An 8,403-nucleotide genomic window follows, 5' to 3' on the forward strand; every position below is an offset into this window, starting at 1 on the left:
CACATTTTTGTGTGACTATTCTAGTGGTGTTGAACTCCCTAATCTTTTGTTTGTCTGGGAAAGTCTTTATCTCCTCTCATTTCTGAAGGACAACTTTATTGGATAAAGTATTCTTGTTTGATAGTTCTTTTTATTTTTCTTTTATTACTTTGACTATAACAGCCCATTATCTTTTAATGTGGTTCTCACTGTATGTAGAGGAAATATATAAGACAGTTATTTTACAAATATTAAAGCAAAGAGGGTAAGGAGTAAAAAGTATAAAAGGTAAAGGGGATAATTTTTAATACTTTACTCAAACTGATAAAATATTGACATCATAGACTGTGATAAGTTTTATATATAAATTAATACCTAGAGTAACTACTAAAGAAGCTACAAAAGGATATTCACCTAAATATACATTAAATAAATCAAATGGAAATATAAAAATGATCAATCTATGAAAAGCAGGAAAAAAGAAATATAAAACAGAGATAAACAGAAAACAAAGAATAAGATGTCAGCCTTAAAATATCAAGTTTTACATGAAAATCAAGTGGTCTAAATATGCCAATTAGAAAAAAGAGATGAGGACAGTGATATTAGTAAGATAGCAGAATGGGAGCTTTCTATGGTCATCCCCCTCACCTATAGAAGGATTTGACTGCTATCCATGAAAGAGAGTGTCTTTGTGGAAGTCTAAGAGTCTAGTGGAGAAGTTCCAGCACTGTGTTGGTGTGGAGGAAAAGTTAAATATTAAATTTGAACTCAATTGAACATGGACACAAACAATGGTCACCAAGTCCCAGAACGGGTTGTATGAGCCCCTTGAGACATTGATCCAGTATTATTTCAGAGAAAACTCTATTTCAATCTATTCCTATATGTTAGTTATTGAAAAACAACAGACAATCACAAAAACAAGTTGACCTGTTTGTGTTCCTTGAGCCCAGTCGTGAAGGGCCCTCATGACAGGGCCTCAAGCCAAACAACTCGATACAAAAAGAGCTAGCTTCCCAGACTGCACTGAAGTTTCATAAGACCTCTACTCATCTGTGCAGGGGCCAGTGGCCAACTTTGGAGCCCAGGCTGTTGCTTTCCCTTCTGGTAGTGAATCCTTCACCGAAGGGAAGGATTGCGGTGTCCAACACTGGAGCTCAGGCCATTGCTTCCCAGTCTGATGGTGAATCCTCCATAGTCTGGTGAGTGTGGTGTCCACCGTTGGAGCCTAGGCTGTTGCTCCCCACTCTGATGGTGAACCCTCCATAGTCTGGTGAGAGTAAATATATATATATATATATATATATATATATTTCCCTTCTCCCCTTCCCATTGCAATTTGCTTATTATATAATTTCCTTATTATATCATTTGCTTATTATATCTGCATTGCCATTTATGTGGGATAAAGCTTGTTTACCCTTAAAGGTATTATGTGTATGCCTTTTCTTCTCCCCTCACACATCTCCTGCACAGAACAGTTGGAACCAAAAGTTTGAGAATATATACGTGAAAAGGGCAAAGTACCCCCACTTTAAGGCAGCACAGCTAACTGCCATGGGGGAGGGGAGAGAACCCCCTTAGTTGGTTATTTATTTCAGAAAGAACGTGAGAGTGTAGTGAGTGAGTGCTCATCTACCTTAGCAGTGTGAGACGCTGACCAAGAAGTTCATTTCTTTCTAACCCTTCTCAGAATACTGAGGTGATTGTCAGGTCTGAGTGCTGAGGAGAGTCTGGCAGCAGGGAAGAAAAGCCCTGGACCTGACTACTTTGCTCCTCAGACAATCAGGAAGACTACCCACAAGACATATAGGACTCCTTGCCTCTGAATGCACCCCCAACTGGCTCATGATCATCTCAAGTGCCCTGTGAGCCTCTTTTTATCTCTTCTGTTGGCTCCACAAATGTAACGAGATGCCCAGTGCAAGTCTCCAACTGACAGCCTATTTGACTCTGTGGGATTGGAAGAAGACATACAAACTCAAGCATTTCAGGGTATTGAACCTAGAGAAAGCAAATGGGATGCTCTCAGCACCTGACCTAGCTTAGTGGATTGAAAAGGCATGTAATCCTCAGACTTCTTCTATGACTCCCCTTCCCACAGATGGAACAAGAGGTTTGGAGATGGCATAGCCATAAAAAAGATCTGAGAAATCCTTAGAATACCAGCTGGGCTGATTATTGAAGTATTTCTATCCCAAAGCCACTCAGTAAAGACTGGAGGAGTTGACTGCTTCTTAAAAGGTGAAGACAGAAATGCAAGACTTCAAAAGAATGCATAGAATCAAGGAGAAGGACACCTAAGAAACTCAAAACTATGAATTTCTTAGGTTCCTAGCCAATTAGCTTTATTCATCCATCTTTCTAATCTTTTTACATTTGTTTTATACTTTAGGCCAGTGTTTTTTAGCCGTACTTAGTAAAATAAATAGAAAAGTATATCCACTCCATCTTTCAGGAAGCAGAAGTCTTCATCCTTATTGCTTAATTGTACTTCATTTCATTGTGTTTTTTTCACCAGCACCCTTTTACAGAGCTCTGCCAAGGGTAGTGCTCTCTTGCAATGTTTTTGCACCCATCTTTGTTCTCAGTCTTCCTAACAGAATTACAGTGAACATCAGTCATCCAAAATTTTTCCATATTTAAGCAAAGATCTGACAAATTAATTTAATCTAAGATATGAAAAACTAAATCTGACTTAATATGCTATATATCCCAGGCCTATATTTATTTTACCAGATAAGATTTCTAAAGCCAAATCAATTAGTCTAGAGTGCTTGAATTTAGTGCAGTCATGGCAGGTCTTATGATCAAAGGGATTTTCTTTTAGTGACCTAAGTCATTTTCCATTTTGGTAATTCTTGAATGTAAAGTAGTTTTGCAATATAAGCCAGATTCTTAGTTTTATGATCAAATCTATATCCTTTATATAAGTCTTCAAACTGGAAATTTATTTCCAGGAGTACCATAACATCATTTTTTAAACATCATCATTTTTGTTGGTCAAATATTCTAATATTACGGCAGAATGATCATAAATTATCAGTTTTAATGAATATTTCTGACTCATGGAAAGTGACAGTACTGCATTTTACTGCCTATGAAATAGATATATTACCTGAGCATTAGCAACTTTTCTTTCTTACTTGCTTTCTCAGGGAAAGTTAGGCCCTGAAAAATGATTTAAACATAATGCCTGTGAAAAAGGTTAAACCAGTTGAATTTTCTGCAGTCATAACCCAAAAATGTGGCATTGTTTAAAGACTAACAAGGGAGTAGCCCTCTTCTTGGAGAGTGGGGTATTTTATGGGGACAAAATATTTGACAAACTAAAATTATTTGTTCGGTAGCACTGTTGGTTCTCTCTTTGATCTTTCTCTCTTCTTTTTCTTCAAAGGAATAATCAGGTACACATAATGGGGTTGGGAAAGCAGATTTTGGTGGTGACAGACCGGTTAGATGTGGAAAGGCTGGAAGATAAACAGCAACAATGTCCTGGGAAGCACAGAAATCAAAAAATAGGCAAATGAATTTCTTATCACGTGGCAATCTAAGCCAAGAACATTCAGAACCAGTTTTATAATGGAAGAGAGAGAAGGAGAGAGAGGAGAGAGAAACAAGGGGAATATCCAAGAAAATTTCCAGAAATGAAACTGAGAGGACTAATACTTATGTTTTTACCGGCTGTTGATTTTGGGCTTGGATTAATTTAAGTGTCCAGAGCTGCATCCTGTATGGCCTTAAATATGTTCCTGGAGAAATTTTCAAACTTTTCCAAATGTAATTGTGTGACTCTGTGTTTGCATGTATGTGTGTATATGTATATGCACACACATATATATGCATATATACTTACGTGTATATGTATATGCACATGCATATGTGTGTTCAGGGAGAAGTACAATAGTGGTTGTGGACATATAAGACTGAGTAGAACAGTAACATCAAAAGAACTTTATTTTAACAAGTATATTCAGCAAGATTCTTTAAAAAATTGATATTTTTAAATGTTTGCTGGTTAGCTGTATTTAGAAGAAAGGATCATATCAATTAAGAAAATAATAGCTTTGAATAAAGGATTTATTTGAATATGAGATGATATAATAATAAAATAGACATAGATATTTTAAAAGGATGACAGTCTATTATTGCATCATGATTAGATGCATAAAATATGCAAAAATACAATGGTCAATTTTCAAAATCAACCCAGAAAACAAAGATTTAGTATTTACATAGAAGCTGTCAATGATTACTGAGATTGAAGTCACTCCAATGCCAGTTTGTTTAATAATCGTTCAAAATTAAGCAATTTATGCTATATAGCAAATGTCTAGTGAAAATCTTGTCTTTTGACTGATTGAAGCATAAAATAAAATTTTAATTTAGGATTTAAAGATGCAGGGACTTGAGTGGTTGCTAGTATAATAATTATTTGTCTTACATTTTAGCCACCTAGCTGTTAGTTTGACTTTTGAATTGAAAGGTATTGTATTTATTTATAAAATAAATTATTCCATTACTAAACAGTCCAAAATATTACAAAATAACCTTTTTGTGTGACTTCTGAAAACTTCTTGGTACTGAGAAACCATGGTTTAAAGAGATTATTTAGAAATAAGTTTCACATAGTTTTGCCTTATCACATCATTCAAGTAAAATATTTAGTCTGATATTCTTGATAACTCTGTCTGCGAAGAGTCAAACTCTGTAAAATATTTGAAGAAATTTATTCTGAGACAAATATGAGTGACCAATGGCCCATGGCACAGCCCTCAGGAGATCCCGAGAACATGTGCCCACGATAGTCAGGGTACATCTTGGTTTGATGCATTTTAGGAGATATGAGACATGAATTAAATGCATGTAAGATGTACATTGGCTTACTCCAGAAAGGTGAGACAACTGAAAGCGAGGGCTTCCAGATCACTGGTATATTCAAAGATTTTCTGATTGGCAGTTTGTTGAAAGAGTTAGGTTATTTTCTAAAGACTTAGAAATGTCTGGGTTAAGATGAGGGTTTATGGAGACAAAGATTTTATCATGCAGGTGAAGCCTCCAGGTAGCAGGCTTCAGAAAGAATAGATTGTAAATATTTCTTATCATACTTAAAGAATCTCTTCTATCAGTAATTCCAAAAGGAGGAGGGTATAATGAGGCATGTCCGACACCCACCCCATCATCATGTCCTGAACTAGTTTTTCAGGTTAGTTTTGGAATGCCTTTGCCAAAAGGACGAATCTATTCAGATGCATGGAGAGGCTTAGAATTTTATTTTTGGTTTACAATTCAGAGAACTTACTGGTTATCTTGCAAGGTTCAGGGGACAGTGACGGTATCTGACATTCTGTCTAGCTGTGTGGCTGCTTTTGTGACTCAATTGTTGTTTATATCTGGCTTTTATCCCAGTATTCTTCCGAGGGCAGAGAGAAGACCAAGCAGCCTCGCACATGGGGAATAATAGTGTGAGTGAGCATCTTGAAGGACATTAATCATAACTACACATTCGTGGATGCAATATTTTGTAAATTTTCAATCTCTTTCAATCCTATGAAAAAGCCATTAATATTATAGAATCCATTGTATTGATGAAGAAACAGACCCAGAGGAATGAAAAGACTTTGATAGAGAAAGTGGGAGATCTTAATCTCAAACTCAGGTCTTGTGTACTCCAAATACTCAGCTCATCTGACACCATTGATTCTTTAAACATACATTGCACTAATTCTGAAAACACATAACGCAAGAGACATTAGCTTCCATTGTCGTTGTTAGCTTTTTAAATCTCTAGCACTATTTAGTTGTCACTATTTTATTTACAGTCTCCCAAACCTGGGTATAAAAATCAGGCTTGCTATTTCTTTATTTTTCTCCTCAAAGCACCTAACATAGTCCCTTATAATGAAATGTTTGCTCAAAAAATATTTATTGAGTCATAGTTAGTGTATTAGCTCATTGGCATCAATTGCTATTTAGCAGAGATCAAACGTATGCATTTTGGCAGGTAAGAAAGCTATGAACCTGAAACAAGAATCATGGAGAGAAGCAATATGCAATTTTGTGAATTATGAATATAAGTTCATAAAGAGAACTGGGATTGCGACCCTGTGGGAAGCCCTGAAGAAGAAAGACCAGGAAAATTGGTAAGAGGTGGGAATAATGTATTTATGATATGTTACCCCCTGGCCAATAGATTTTAGGCATAGAGAAGAACTTTAGGGGAGCTGAAGGACAAAGCCCCTTTGAAGAGCTTCTTGTTTGTGCAGATGATCACTTCCTCCCATCAATACTCTTTGCTGACAAAAACTTTGGCTTAGGTGATGTTGCTCCAATTTTACCAGGAATACTTTCCTCTCCCTCCTTTTATCTTCTCTTTCCTTCCATATTTTTCTGTCAAAAATGGAAATAGCTATAATATATAATACATATCTAATTATGAATGTAACATATACTCAGAAATTACTAAAAAGAAAACAATTTTAAAATTAAAGAAGAAAATAAAACAATCTCTAAAATGAACTTCAAGAAATAACCATCATTCAAATTACATGGCATGTCAGATTTTTTTATATGTATATAAATATGCAAGGGTAGAATCTAATACTATTTTACCTACCTCTATTTTAACTCGTCAGCATTACTTCCAAACCTCCAAAAAAATCATGACATGCTGCAGCCCTTATTTAAACCAATTCCCTATTCCCAAACATTCAAGTTTTTATAATAAACATCTCCATAAAAACATCTTTGTCAATTTGTATGATTATTTTTCAGTAGGTACATTTATAAAAATGAAAATTTGGGGTCAAAATATAGGAAAATTTTGAAGACTTTTCAGTTTCCTTGAGGAGTCTGCTAACTGGAGTGTCTCTGTACTCTCTTCAATGCAAGATATTATCACACTTTTTTTTAATCTTTGCAAGTACAAGTCCAAAAATTGTTTAATTTATATTTATTTAATTACTAGGGAAATTAATTATTTTTAAAATATAAATGAGACATATTTTATATTTTTATTTTTTCTTGTGATAATTTTCAACTCATACTCCTGCTGTAGTATTGTTTTTTGCTGATTTTTATAACTATCTATCATCTATCTATCTATACATATTTGTGTTTTAAGATATACATTTTATTCTTTTTCTTCCTGCATACTCTTGTCATTGTCCCCCTAATGTGTCATTTTCCTATTTAAACATTATGTCAGGGGAGATATAAGGTGTAGAAAGAAGCAGCCAGCAAAAAATTCTGATTTCCTTTTTATCCTCTCTCACCTCAAATCCTTAGACTAATTGAAGAGCAAAAGATTTCTCAGCCAGAAAGTGGCTGAGAATTCAGACAAAAGCAAGAAGAGAGTATTTTCCTACGCTAAAAATGGTTCTTCTGGCTGGGAAACAACAATATTTCATTTAATAATCACATTTACATTTATATTTATATTTATGAGTAAATATAACTAATTTTGGTAGTTAAGTTATTGGAATGAAGCTCTTTTTAGCCATCTGCAGCATAAATACACCTCAGAGACTGGTTGTGTTATTTGCAACCAGTGCAGTTACTTGTTTAACTCAGTCACCACAAAGTTAAGGCACATGGTTCTGGAAGACTGGGTGGTAGAGTGGAAAAGACACTTTCAGGGCATTAGAAAGGTTATCTGAATCTGATTCTGTCTCTTCTACTGACTGATGCTGAGCAATCATGCAACTTTTCAAAACTCTCCTTCTCATTATGCAAGAAATACAACCAATAATACCAAAGGAAAAGAAATCAACATTTTGTATAATATTTACTAAGATTTGAATATTTGTCCATTTCAAAACCTATGTTGAAATGTAATTGCCATTTTGACAGTGATAAGAGGTAGAATTTTTAAGAGGTGATTAGGCCATGACGACTCCTGCCTTAAAGGTTGGATTGGTGCCATTATAAAAGGGTGAGGCTGTTTTTTTCTTGCTGTCACCATCCCATCTTCTGCCATGTGATGATGCAGCAAGGAGGCTCTCACCAGATGCCAATATATTGATATTAGACTTCCCAGTCTCCAAAACTGTGAGCCAATAACTTGTTTGTTATAAGTTACCCAGTCTGATTTTTATAATTTTCAGCTTTTCTGCTGTTCTATTCCCCATCTTTGTGGTTTTATCTACCTTTGGTCTTTGGTGATGGTGATGTACAGATGGGGTTTTGGTGTGGATGTCCTTTCTGTTTGTTAGTTTTCCTTCTAACAGTCGGGACCCTCAGCTGCAGGTCTATTGGAGTTTGCTGGAGGTCCACTCCAGACCCTGTTTGCTTGGGTATCAGCAGTGGAGGCTGCAGAACTGTGAATATTGCTGAACAACAAATGTTGCTGCCTGATCATTCCTCTGGAAGCTTCAAATGATAAAGGGGATATCACCACCGATCCCACAGAAATACAAACTA

At 35.5% G+C, this 8,403-nt stretch overlaps 1 long non-coding RNA gene across 1 annotated transcript in view; it reads left to right on the plus strand.

The window, feature by feature from the left end:
• Positions 1 to 6,982, plus strand: part of LOC103887640 — a 57,823-nt gene extending 50,841 nt beyond the window's left edge. Inside the window, exon 4 of the long non-coding RNA XR_002524367.2 lies at positions 5,987 to 6,982. This is a non-coding gene — a long non-coding RNA (uncharacterized LOC103887640). The remainder of the gene's footprint in view (positions 1 to 5,986) is intronic.
• The last annotated feature ends 1,421 nt before the right edge of the window (positions 6,983 to 8,403 follow it).

The sequence above is a fragment of the Papio anubis genome, chromosome 11 (assembly GCF_008728515.1).
Source record: "Papio anubis isolate 15944 chromosome 11, Panubis1.0, whole genome shotgun sequence".
Taxonomy (NCBI): Eukaryota; Metazoa; Chordata; class Mammalia; order Primates; family Cercopithecidae; genus Papio; species Papio anubis.